Genomic DNA, 12,445 nt, shown 5'->3' on the forward strand with positions numbered 1-12,445 from the left:
CAACTTCTTAACCATTTAAGAAAAAGTTAATTTAGGGAGGGAGGGTAGCTCAATTGGTAGGGTGCATGCTTAGCATACACAAAGTCCTGGGTTCAGTCCCCAGTATCTCCTCTAAAAAATAAATAAATAAATGGGTAACCCTAATTACTTACCCCCCCAAAATAAATAAACTTCAAAAAAAAAAAGAAAATGTTTTAAAAAAGAAAGAAGAATTTAACTTAGAACCATATCTCACATAATAAACATGAGACGCTCACAAAAGAAACATGAGATGGCTTAAAAATCTAAATGAAATGATAATGTGCTAGAAACATGGGCAGGTGAATAATTTTTATAAACTTGGGGTCAGTGGGGAAGTTTGCCAGCTAAAATACAGGCTAAAGATGCCCCAGGTAATATTTGGGACAAACTTTAAAAGTATTCCTTATTTATCTGGAATTCATATTTAACTGGGCATCCTGTATTTTTATTTGCTAAATCTAGCCCCCCTGGGGAGAGGAGACCTTTCTAAGAAAAACAACCAATCAAATGCAGTTACAATCAGATACATCACAATAAAAATAATAAGGCAATTTTACCTATCAGATATGTGAAGATTAAAAGTTGCCCAAATCCAATATTGGTGAAGGTGTGGGGAAATAGGTGTGAGCACTCTAGCCAGCACCTTTGCTCTTACATCCTCCATAGCTCCAAACCTAGAGACCTGACACTCAGCGCATGTTTCCTCACCCTCCATTCACTCCTCAACCCACCGTAGTCCGATTTCTGCCACCATCATGCCATTAAACTGCTCTTGCTCATCTAGAAACTAGAATAGACATGTCTTTTTTTTATTATTGAAGTATAGTCAGTTACAGTGTGTCAGTTTCTGGTGTACAGCATAATGCCCCAGTCATGCATATATATACATATATTGGTTTTCATATTCTTTTTCATTAAAGGTTATTACAAGATGTTGAATATAGTTCCCTGTGCTATACAGAAGAAATTTGTTTTTTATCTATTGTGGTTAACATTTGCAAATCTCAAACTCCCAAATTTATCCCTTCCCACCCCCTTTCCCCCGGTAACCATAAGATTGTTTACCATGTCTGTCAGTCTCGAACAAACATGTCTTAGTCTTTGTCTTATTCAATTTCTTTGACACTGTTATCCACCTTCTTCTTGAGACACTTAGCTTAGCTTGGAACCCCTTCCCTTAGCTTCCACAGCCCCTATACCCTCGGATTTCCAGTTATTTTTCCCACCACTCCTTCCCAGTCTTCTCTGTTCATCTCTTCAGTATTGGCACATCTCCAGTTTTCTCTAGTAGGTCCTCCTCCTGGACGTTCTCCATGAACAGAACAAGGACTCTCCCACTCACATCTGTCTTCAGAGCTCCAGACCAACAAACCCAACTGCTTACTAGCCTTTGATGTTCCACAGGGCACTTCAAACTCAAATGACCAAAAGGAAAAACATCCTCTTCACCCCCAATCTTCCCCATCTTAGAAAATGCCACCAACATCTAACCAACTGTTGAAACCAGAAATCTGGATGTCATTCTTAAGTGCCTGTCTCCTTTGCTTCCACATCTAGACCATCACCAAAACCACCAAGTGTTCTGCCCTTGAAACTTCTCTCATATGCATCTACTCATTGTCATTTCCCCTGCCACCACATCACCCTAACTAACTTCAACTCCTCCATCTCCTTCCCCTCCTACGACCCAACAGAAACCACAGGTAAAGGGTAAGAACAGAAAATCTGCAAAGGGAATTCAAATGACCAACAAACATGAGAAAATGATCAACCTTGTTAGTCATTAAGGATACATTCAACTCAAAAGTTAATAAGAAAAAAAATAAGATATAATTTTTGCCTTAAAATTCAACAAAGATAAGGAAAATGATAATACATTGTACAAATGAAGTTCTGGAGAAATGGAATATTCTCAGATTGGTATAAATTGTTTTGGAGAATAATTTTCAGTATCGGTCAAAATTCTAAATGAGCAGAAACTGTAACCCAGAAATTCCTCTTCCGGGAATTTATCCTAAGGAAATGATTGGATGTGATACGTGTGGATCACAATATTCATTAAAGCCCTGGCTGTAAGAGCTAAGACCACTGAGCACTTACTCTGGGCATTTTCTCACTTAATCCTTGCAGCAGTCAACCCTATGAGGTTGGGAGTGTTGACCTCATTATACAGATGAAAAAACTGAGTATCAAATGAAGGACTTTCCTCAGGAAGCTTGTGAGTATCAGGACTGAAACCACAAGGCTAAAAGCCCAGACTCTGCTATTTCCGCAACATAAAGGCCTTGCTTGACCTGCAGAGGGAGCAGCTCCAGGAGAAACAACTCGGTCCCTCCTGCTTGGGTGGGTCACTGGGGAGGGGTAGTGCAGTGTGTGCTAGAAGGGACAGACGTGGAATTACAAGGGCAGCTCCAGAGTCCACACAGGGGCCTGGAGGCAGTCATCAGGTGGTGGGGAGGAGGCCTGGAGCTCTAGTTTTGATGTGCGTTCATGGAAAATACGTGTTTTTACTTAACTGGCTTGGAGGATGTGATGGATATTATAGATAAGTTTTTCAGGTAGGAATTAGTTCCGGCAGCAGGTAAGCAGCTAACAGTGGTGTAAGTGAGTCAAGGGATTTTATTTTGTCTCCAGTGTCCTTGTGGTGGCTTCTTCTATCTCCTGCTCTGCCATTCTGCTGCTCTGGCATCACAGCCACAATAAGGAAGACGGGGGAATGGATATGGAAAATACAACTTGGGTGGAGAGGGTATAGCTCAGTGGTAGAGAGCATGTTTAGCATGCATGAGGTCCTGGGTTCAATCCCCAGTAAATCCATTAAAATAAATAAGTAAATAAATATGTAAATAAATGAATTGAATTACCTCCCTCACAAAAAAGTGAAAAAGGACCCTATAAAATTGTTTTTTAATTTTTAAAAGAAGAAAAAATAATAGAAAATACAACTAGCAGAGTCTTCCATGGGCAAGAGGTGGGGGATGAGGGGGTGGTTAAGTCACCAAGCCACTTCTTGGCACCACTACTATGGAGCCTTGATTTAAATTTTAAAAAGCATAATTAAAAAAAAAAAAAAAAGTCCACGAGCTTCCAAAGTCAGCTGGTGAGAGGAGAAGCTAAGAGAGGTTTTGGAGAAATCCTGTATCTTCAAAGCTCCACTCATTTCTATATCTACTGGATAAGCAGTCCTTAATTTCACCCTTGGTTCCCTGAGAGTATATGATATAGGCTGGGCAGGGGCACTGGCCTTCTCTGGATGGGCAGTGGTGGTGGGCAGGGTTCCCCGAGAGCCTTCACGTGGGGCCTCAGCTGGAGGAAAGCAGATACCACCTGGAGACAGTAGTTCACTAATTAGTTTCGGGAATGTTGTACTGGTAAACTGGCTCTAAAATGTTTTTTTAATTTAAAAAACCACCCTGATTTATGGCATTTGTTGATTATCCAGGGTGTAAATACTTCCAGTGTGGCCAATTTCAAGATACCACAGTCAAATAACCCGCTCCCAGATCCTGAATATTTAACAATCAGCTCTTAGGAGGCTGTACATACCAACTCTAGCATGTCACTCCTGGGGGCCCTTCCACAGGAACTCCCAGAAATAACTGGGGGGGCCCTCTGAGGAAAGACTGAGGATTAGCCATCACATGAATGGGGTGTGAATTCATTATAAGTTGAGTATGAAAAGGCAAACAGGCAATTAAACCCAACTTTGTAGTAACAAGCTAATGAGGTTAGATATTTGGGTATATTTGCATTAAAATGTTTTAATATGGATTCTCATTGTAAAATGGACAACTGCACAGATCCATTTACTCAACAGGTTTTTATTGAGAACCTCCTCTTTGCCAGGGACTGTTTGAGATGCAAGAGATGAATAAAATGAAGTTATTGTCCTCATAAAGCTTACCCTCTAATACATATGAAATAAAGTCAGGCAGTTCTAAGTGTTATGAAGAAAATTAAAGCAGAGAAGAGGACAGAAAGTGAGAGGAATTTATTTTAGAAAGGGAGTTCAGGGAAGCCCTTGATGATGAGTGAATATTCAAGCAGAGACGGGAATAAAGTGAGAGAAAGAGGCAAACTTGGTCCGGGAGGAGCACTCCAGGCTGAAACAAGAGCACATGGAAGGACCCTGAGATGAAAGCAAGCTGGGCAAGAGCAAGGAACAGCAGGAGCCCAGGGCGGCTGGAGCTCAGTGAACAAGGGGGAGCACGGTGAGAAATGAAGTGCGAGAGGTAGGAAGAAATCACATCATGTACACCATGCATGGAGTTTGCCTTTTCTGCTAAATGTGATGGGAAGACATTGGAGGGTTCTGAGCAGGAAAATAACAATATCTCATTTGCTTTATAAAAGGATGTTGTGTCAACACCATGGGGGTGGTAAGAGAGGAAGCAGAGAGACCAATTAGGAAGCTATTGCTACAGTTTGGGTGAGACATGCTGGTGGCTGAAGCTAAGACAGTGGAAGTGGAGGAAGTAAGATATGATTAGATTGTAATAGCATTTACAGCACTTAACAAAGAACAAGATATGAGATGAAGTAAAAAGAAGATGAATCTCAGATAACCTCAATATTTTGGGGCTCCCTGCCCAAATCCTTGGGATTGCTAGGGAAGAGCAGGTTTGAGGAAGGAAGAACCATTAGTTCAGTGGAATGATGATGCCTTTATTTTGTCTTCATTCTCAAGGGATATTTTTGCTGGGTGTAGAATTTGGAATTGACTCTGTTTTCTTCCAACATGTTAGACATCGGGGAGAAAAACAACCATTAAGGTGACATTTTCAGAAAAACAAAACTGAAACAATTTGCCACTAGCAGATCAAATACACTGAAGATATTCTAAATATTTTATTACAGGCAGACAAAAAATGATCCCAAGTAGAAGGTCTAAATGAATATTGACTGTTTATAATAGTATTAGTAATCATAATAATATCTTGGGGTTTAAAAAATAAATATTTCAGTCAAAAGGCAAAGATTGCCAGAGTAGATAATAAAAATCCAACTACATATTGTCTATAAGAAATATGTCTAAGGCATAAATATACAAAAAAGTTGAAAGTGGACAGGTAGAAAAAGCATGTTATGTAAATACCAAACAAAAGAAAGCTGACATGGCTAGATTAGTTACAGAATAAAATAGACTTTAAAGCCAAAAACATTTCATAATGGAGGGAAGTGGTCATTTCAAGAGGATAAAAATCCAACTTACCAGGAAGATATAACAATTTTAAATTTGTGTGAACCTAATAAATGCTTTTTAAAAGGTATAAGCAGTGGGAAGCAGGTCCTCTATTGAAGAGAAGCAGTTGCCCAAGTGGCTACTGGACAATGAACCACCCCTCAGCGGCTGCTGCTCCCAGGGGTGTGTACTCAAGGAAGCCACTGGCCTGGACCCATGGGAGCATCTTCTTTGTTTGGCAATGAAGCATAAGACTCCCAGGTTGGGTTGGCCAATCTCTAAGCCTCAGCTGGAGAGAAAGCTTGGCGGGCCCAGTGGGCTTCTCTTGGGGCTGAGCAGATAGCAGGCAAACCGGCAGGTCAAGAGCACATGACCTCAGACAGTGCTGGACCTGCTCCCTGATGCGGGTGGCCCAGACCTAAGACCTCCTGGACAGTCCCCAGGGAAGCCTTGGTGTATCCTGGTTGGCAAGTACGTGAACTTTCTTAAGGGGAAATGGGTCCATGACATTTTTGGCTCCATTTAGGTTTCAAAAGAGTTAGATGGGGAACCTTCCAGGCTCCTTGCACACAAATCCCTCCCATTCTGTGGCTTCAGGAAAACAGAACTTCAGGAGCCCTATTTCAGGAGCTGGGACACAACACACTTTAGAGGAAAGAAGATGGGCTATAGTACCAGGCGGAGCTCCGTTCAACTCCCAGTGTTGTCACTCACACGCGGGAGCATGGAGACAAGTGACTTCATCTTTATGAATCGCAAGTAGTATTTGCAAGTCTTACTTTATAAGATTCTCATGAGGATTAAATTAAATAATGCTTGTAAAGAGCTTAGCATAGAATCTGGTACCTAGGAAATAATAAGTTGTACTATTATTATTATATTTGGCACAAACTTGCTTATAATAACAAAAAAAAACCTGGAAACAACCTAAATGGCTGTTAATGGAGAGTTGGTTAAATAAAGCTGTTACATCCATATATACAGTTGGAATCTGTGCAGCCATTTAAAATCATGACATGGACCTATATATTTCTCAATGTAGAAATCTGTTCGTGTATTTATTAATTTGTAAGGAAAAAAAGTAGATTTAATATCAGTATATTTAATACAACCTGATTTTATGTTTAAATGCAAATTAGTATAAATGGATATAGACGTAAGTGTAATTATATATATAAGTGCTTAGAAAAATGTTTGAAACTGACACCAAACTGTTAACAGTGGTGATCACTACAGGGTGAGCACATGGGTAAATTTCTTTTTTCCTGCTTATCTGCATTTTAATTTTTTTAAGAATGACCATGTGTGATGTGTATAATAAAAAATAATAATAAAGGAAAAGATAAAAATTTGTGGTCCAGAACAAGAAAGAGTTCTAAATGAGGTCCGCTCAACACAAAGCAGAGTGAAAAAAAGAAAGAAGTGGGAGTTTTTGAATGAAAAGAAAGCTTTATCCAGCTTTTTAAAATTGTGATAAAATATTCCTAACATAAAATGTACCATTTTAACCATTTTTAAGTGTCCAGTTCTGTGGCATTAAGAGCATTCACATTGTTGTGCAACCAGCACTTCCTTCTTTCTCCAGAATGTTTTCATCTTCCCAGTCTGAAACTCTCTACCTATTAAATCTCCCCATTCCCCCTCCTCCCCGCCCCTGGCAGCCTCCACTTTACTTTCTGTCTCTATGAGTGTGACTACTCTGGGTACCTCATATAAGTAGAATCATACTTTTTTTGTCCTTTTGTGTCTGGCTTATTTCACTCAGCACAACATCTTCAAGGTTTATCCATGTTGCAACATATGTCAGAATTTCCTTCTTTTTAAAGGCTGAATAATATTCCATGATATGTCATTATCACACTTTGTTTATCCATTCATCCATCGATGGACATTAGGCTTGTTTTCACCTTTTGGCTACCGTGAATAGTGCTACTGTGGACATCAGTGTTTTATCTGGCTTTTTAATGGAAGGTCGCCACACATCTGCCTGTGTCTGGTCTCTTTCCTGTTGCTGATCAGGTTGAGATTCAACTAACAGTTAACAAGCAACTACCGAGCTGCAGCTACCAAGCTCCAGGAACTTGGCTAAGTGCTTTCAATCTATTGCTTATTGCAAATCCTAAAAAGAAAGAAAGAGAGAAAGAGAAAGAGAGAGAGAAAGAAAGAGAGAGAGAGAGAGAGAAGAGAAAGAAAGAACAGAAAGAAAGAAGAAAGAAAGAAAGAAGAAAGAAAGAAAGAAAGAAAGAAAGAAAGAAAGAAAGAAAGAAAGAAAGAAAAGAAGAAAAGGAAAAAAGAAAGAAAGAAAGAAAGAAAAGAAAGAAAGAAAGAAAGAAAGAAAGAAAGAAAGAAAGAAAGAAAGAAAGAAAGAAAGAAAGAAAGAAAGAAAGGAGGAAGGAAGGGGAGAGGAGAGGAGAGGAGAAGAGAAGAGAAGAGAAGAGAGGAGAAGAGAAGAGAAAAGAAGAAAAACCCTGTAAGTGAAGTAAGCACAATTACCCCCATTTTACAGATCTTACGTTTTTACAATGATCCCTCAAGCTCAAAGAGGTCAAGTAACGTGCCCAAGGCCACTGCAACAGAGATGCAGGATGGGCTAGATGACGCAGGAGTAATAAATGACCTCAAAATCTCAGACACAACTTTTTTTCTCTGACAAATAGTTATTTCTCACTCATGTCACATGTCATTATAGGTCAGCTTGTCTCTACTCCATGTTATCTGCACTCCAGTCTGAAGGAACAGCCCTTCTCAGGGACATTGCTAGAATCGTGGTAGACAGAAGAGAAAAAGATGGCAGACCACAAGCTAGCTGAAAACATCTGCTTAGAAGTGACAGGGTCTGGGCGAAGGGTCTAGCTCAGTGGTAGATTGTGTGCTTAGCGTGCACGAGGTCCTGGGTTCAATCCCCAGTACCTCCATTTAAAAATAATAAATAAACTTAATTACCCCCACCCCCCAAAAAACAAAGAAGTGAATGGTCATTTACACCACGTTTATTTGATCAAATCAAATCCTGTGGCCCATCCTGAATTCAGCAAGGCAGAGATATAGTATTACCCCCCTCCCCCGCAGGATGGACAGTGAATAGTTCAAACAGAAATGTAATCTACTGCAGCCCCACAGCTGGAGACACGCCTGGAGCTGAGAGAGATGATCTGTCGCGGAAGCTGGCAGGTTCAGGCTGGGTTCACTTCACAAAAGTAGAAACCAAAATTTCTACTTTTGTGAGCGCCCTAGAAGTGTTCTATCTCCAGAAGACTGACCCACAAACTCAAAAGGGATTATAGGCAAACAGAAGGTCAAGATGTTTGTTTACACTGAGAATTAGAGAAGCCACGGGATCAGACATGTCAGTCCTCTGGGAACACAGTGTCTCTCCTGGAGAGAGGGCTCCTGAGGCTCCTGCTATAACCAGGAGGCCTCCGGTGACTCTGCAGTCAGCGCTGCAGAATAACAGGTGGGTCTCAGGCTTCTGGGTGATAAAACACAAGACAAGCCCAGACCCCCCACTAATCCCCTGAAATACTACCATCTTTTTCCTTTTGTGTAGAAAAAGCAAGCCAGTGTTTGCCTAGCACTGTGCTGGCAAAAATCCCCCAGGGGTTCCTTGGAGATTATTCAGTCTATTTAACAGGGGGAAATGGGGGGAAGATGGACAGGGATATATATACATCAATACACATTATATATATATATACACATTAGGTATATTGTGTATATATATGTATTTATGTATGCATTACATATAATCTTGCCTGTCTACATTATATATATACACATAAGATTTATGATATGTTATATATTATCTGTTACATGCTATACATAATATATACATTATATAGGCAGACAAGATGAGAGAAAGGTCAAGAAGGTTTTTTTTGGCAATGTAATTATGGACATTTAGATTTTTTTAATACTTTATTTATTATTGGATTATTTATTTTATTTTGGCAGTTGGGGGGAGGCTTATTTATTTTTAGAGGAGGTACTGGGGATTGAACCCCTGACCTCGTGCATGCTAAGCATGTGCTCTACCACTTGAGCAATACCCTCCCCCCAATTTAGATTTTTAAAAATTATTTTCTGCTACATATTCTCTGATATGTACTTTCTGATACATACATCAGTCTATAATTTGGAAACACTTATTAAAAATTAAAACAATTCTGAAAAAAATTAGTGGGCTGAGGAGCTGCAACACTTATGGGAATTAGCCTTTCCTAGATTTTCTCCTCAAACCCCATCACAAGAGTCCTTTGTTGGGTGCCCACTGTCTGCCCAGACGGCAGGTGCTGCATCTCCAGCAGAGAACAAGATGCAGACATGTCCTCACAGAACCCACTAGGTGGGAAAGACAGTGAACAGGTATTATGGAGGCCCAAGAATCTGAAGGTGGCTAAGAGTTTTTCCCCAAATGCCAGACTAAGTGGTTGGTCCTCCAGAGTGTTGACGAGCAGGGGTTTTAGACCTGAATTCAAAATCCTGGTTTCATTCCCTTAGCTGTGTTAACCAGACAACCCTAACCCCAGGCAAATAACTAAACCTCTCAGCCTTGGTATTTCTCCCTGTAAAATGGGTCATTGGAAGATTAACTGAAATAATGCGTGTAAAATCCTGAGCTCGGTGCCTGGCATACAGAGTCGCTGATACTTTAGGCATTTGACCCAAGACTCCCAAATCCAAGTTTATGGCTATTCTTGGCCCATTGCTCTGCCTCTAAGTAGGAACAAGGCCTACTTCCTCAGTCACAGTGGTGCTCCCTGCAGCATGGTAGGGACTTTAAGTCTCTACAAAAGTAATGACTCGCAAGAAACTGTTGTCTCTAGGGATAGAGAACTGGGAGGCAGGGGCGGGGAGACCGCATAGCCTTCTGAACTGTTTGAAAAAATCATTTTCTCATTCATGAATTCATTTCAGGTTTAAAAATATGGGAATGAAATCATTTTAATAATTTGAATTAATGAATTGCTCAGTGACTCCTCCAGTGGAAAGCTCTTTTCCCTCGACAGAGATCTGTTCTCCTCAAAGCTTAGTCTGAGGACCACCTTTATTAGAACTCTGTATTCCCCCCACCACCAACTCCAATGAATCAGAATTTCTGGGGCAGTGGAGAAGGGGAAGCCTGCTTAGCCTCACTTCTAATTAGCTCCCGTGGTAATTCTCCAAGACACCAAAGTTTAAGAACTACTCCTTTATGAAACCCTTCAGCATATCAAGTGCTTAGAAATGTTACCTTTCCTTCAGTCTGCCTTCACTGAGATTACATTACAGTCCAGACCGCCAAGAGAAGCCACCTGTAATTTTGTCATTACTTAACTGTGCAAACTAAAATTGTTCACCTTGTCATCCATTGTCCTACCAACACCAGTGGTCAAATGCTTCCTCAGCAGGTTAAATCAGCATAATAGCGGTCTATGTAAATATTTTTTAAAAAATGAACAGGTTCTTTCCACTACACTGCAGACCTAGCTCTGAGATAAGGAAAGTGGAAAAAAAAAATCAAAGTGCACAACAATGTGCTTAGCTTGCTAGCACTTGTGTAAAAAGTGCTACACACACAACAGATATATATGTACTTGCATATGCAAATTTTAGTATATGCAAATCTCTGGAAGAATCGACAAGGAATGGGTGGGGTAGGAGTTGTGGTTGCCTCTGGCAAGAGGAAGTAGGGGCGTGGATAAGAGAAAGACTTCTCACAGTGCTGTGTACGCACCTTAGCTTTTGAATTTTGAACCATCTGAATGCACTCCTTTTTCGGAAATAAACTCAAATGTAAAAGCATGCTCTCCCGGTGACGCTGTCTCGAAGCTGCTCTGAATGCGCAAGCCGCTTTCTCAGCTCATCCTTGTGGCTCCCTGCTCCTCAGACTGCCTTTTCATCTAAGGCTCTCCTTCCACGGAGTCACCACTGACCTTGTCTGTCCACAGGCATATTTTGATCCGACTGCTAAGCCAGACAACTCCGCCGGCACTTAACATTCCAGTCCAGAGGCGGCAAGAGCATGCTTGCAAAAGATTTTGCGAGTTTTAGACTCTGGAAAGAGGTCAGCGTGCTTATGTAAGTCAACATCGCTTCGCCAACGAGTCGTGCTCAGGAAGATAAGGTCCCCACCTCGCCCTCCGCCTGCCGCTGCACCGCGGCTCCTGGCTCCCATGGGACCAGAGGCAGCTCTGAGGCACTCAGGAGGGAGGGAACTGAGTCCCTATCCTGCTGAGAGGCCTTGACCAATCCTAAATTGATTGGTTTAAACCAAAAAAGGAAATGTATTATTAAGAATAATGTAAGGGTAACATACAATCCAGCCTTTCCACTCCTAAGTATTTTATCAAGAGAAAAAGAAATATTACACCCATATGAAGAGCTATACACAAATTTTCACAGCAACTTTATTTGTAATAATCCTGGAAACAACCCAAAAGTCCAACAAATTGTGGCGATCCATCCAACAGAATACTACTCAGCAACAAAAAAAGAATTAACTACTAATACTTGCAACAACATGGATAAATCTTTAAAAAACAAATGTGCTGAATGAAAACAGCCAGACAAAAAAAAAGGAATGCATGATTTCATTTATAGAAATCTCAAGCAAATGCAGATTAATCTATACTGACACAATGCAGATTAGTGGTTGCTCAGGTTGGGGTCAAGAGGGCTGGGAGGGAAGGATTACAAAGAAGAAGGAGGGAAGTTTCCGGGGTGATGGAGATGTTCACCATCTTGATTATAGTGATGATTTCAGGGGTGGACACATTTGCCAAAACTGATCAAATTACACTCTTTAAATATATGTAGCTTAATGGTATATCAATTGTACCTCAACCGAGCTGTTTTTTACAAAAAGAGTCATGGAATATCACATGGAACTCAAGTTCCACAGGTTATGCTTTTTGGGTTGAAGGAAATGTTCTGTATCTTAATTGCAGTAGTGATTATATGACTAGATAGTGTTAAAGTTCATCAAATTGCATACTTAAAATCAGTGATTTTTACTGCATGTAAATTATACCTCAACGAAAGTGATTTTAAACAAACAAGACATACATGTGGCCATGTACACATACACACAGAGACCAGGTTAGCAGCTGGAGCCTAGGAACGTCTGTTGCCCACCTGCCACAGCTGCAAAATATGCTCTCCATTTTCCTCTCTCTCTCGTGTCTCTGGTTCTCCGTATGCCTAAATCATTCTTCTCTCTCTTTCTAACCTTCCCACTGATTGATTCCTTTGCAGTTCTTTGGC

General features: G+C 40.6%; 1 protein-coding gene across 1 annotated transcript in view; it reads right to left on the reverse strand.

The window, feature by feature from the left end:
- SPOCD1 (SPOC domain containing 1) overlaps window positions 1-11,197 on the reverse strand; it is a 65,598-nt gene extending 54,401 nt beyond the window's left edge. The window contains exon 1 of the mRNA XM_032495788.1: window positions 10,917-11,197. The gene's annotated coding sequence lies outside the window, so the exon portion shown is untranslated. The remainder of the gene's footprint in view (window positions 1-10,916) is intronic.
- Between the last annotated feature and the right edge of the window lie 1,248 nt (window positions 11,198-12,445).

This window comes from Camelus ferus, chromosome 13 (genome assembly GCF_009834535.1).
Source record: "Camelus ferus isolate YT-003-E chromosome 13, BCGSAC_Cfer_1.0, whole genome shotgun sequence".
NCBI classification, from domain to species: Eukaryota; Metazoa; Chordata; class Mammalia; order Artiodactyla; family Camelidae; genus Camelus; species Camelus ferus.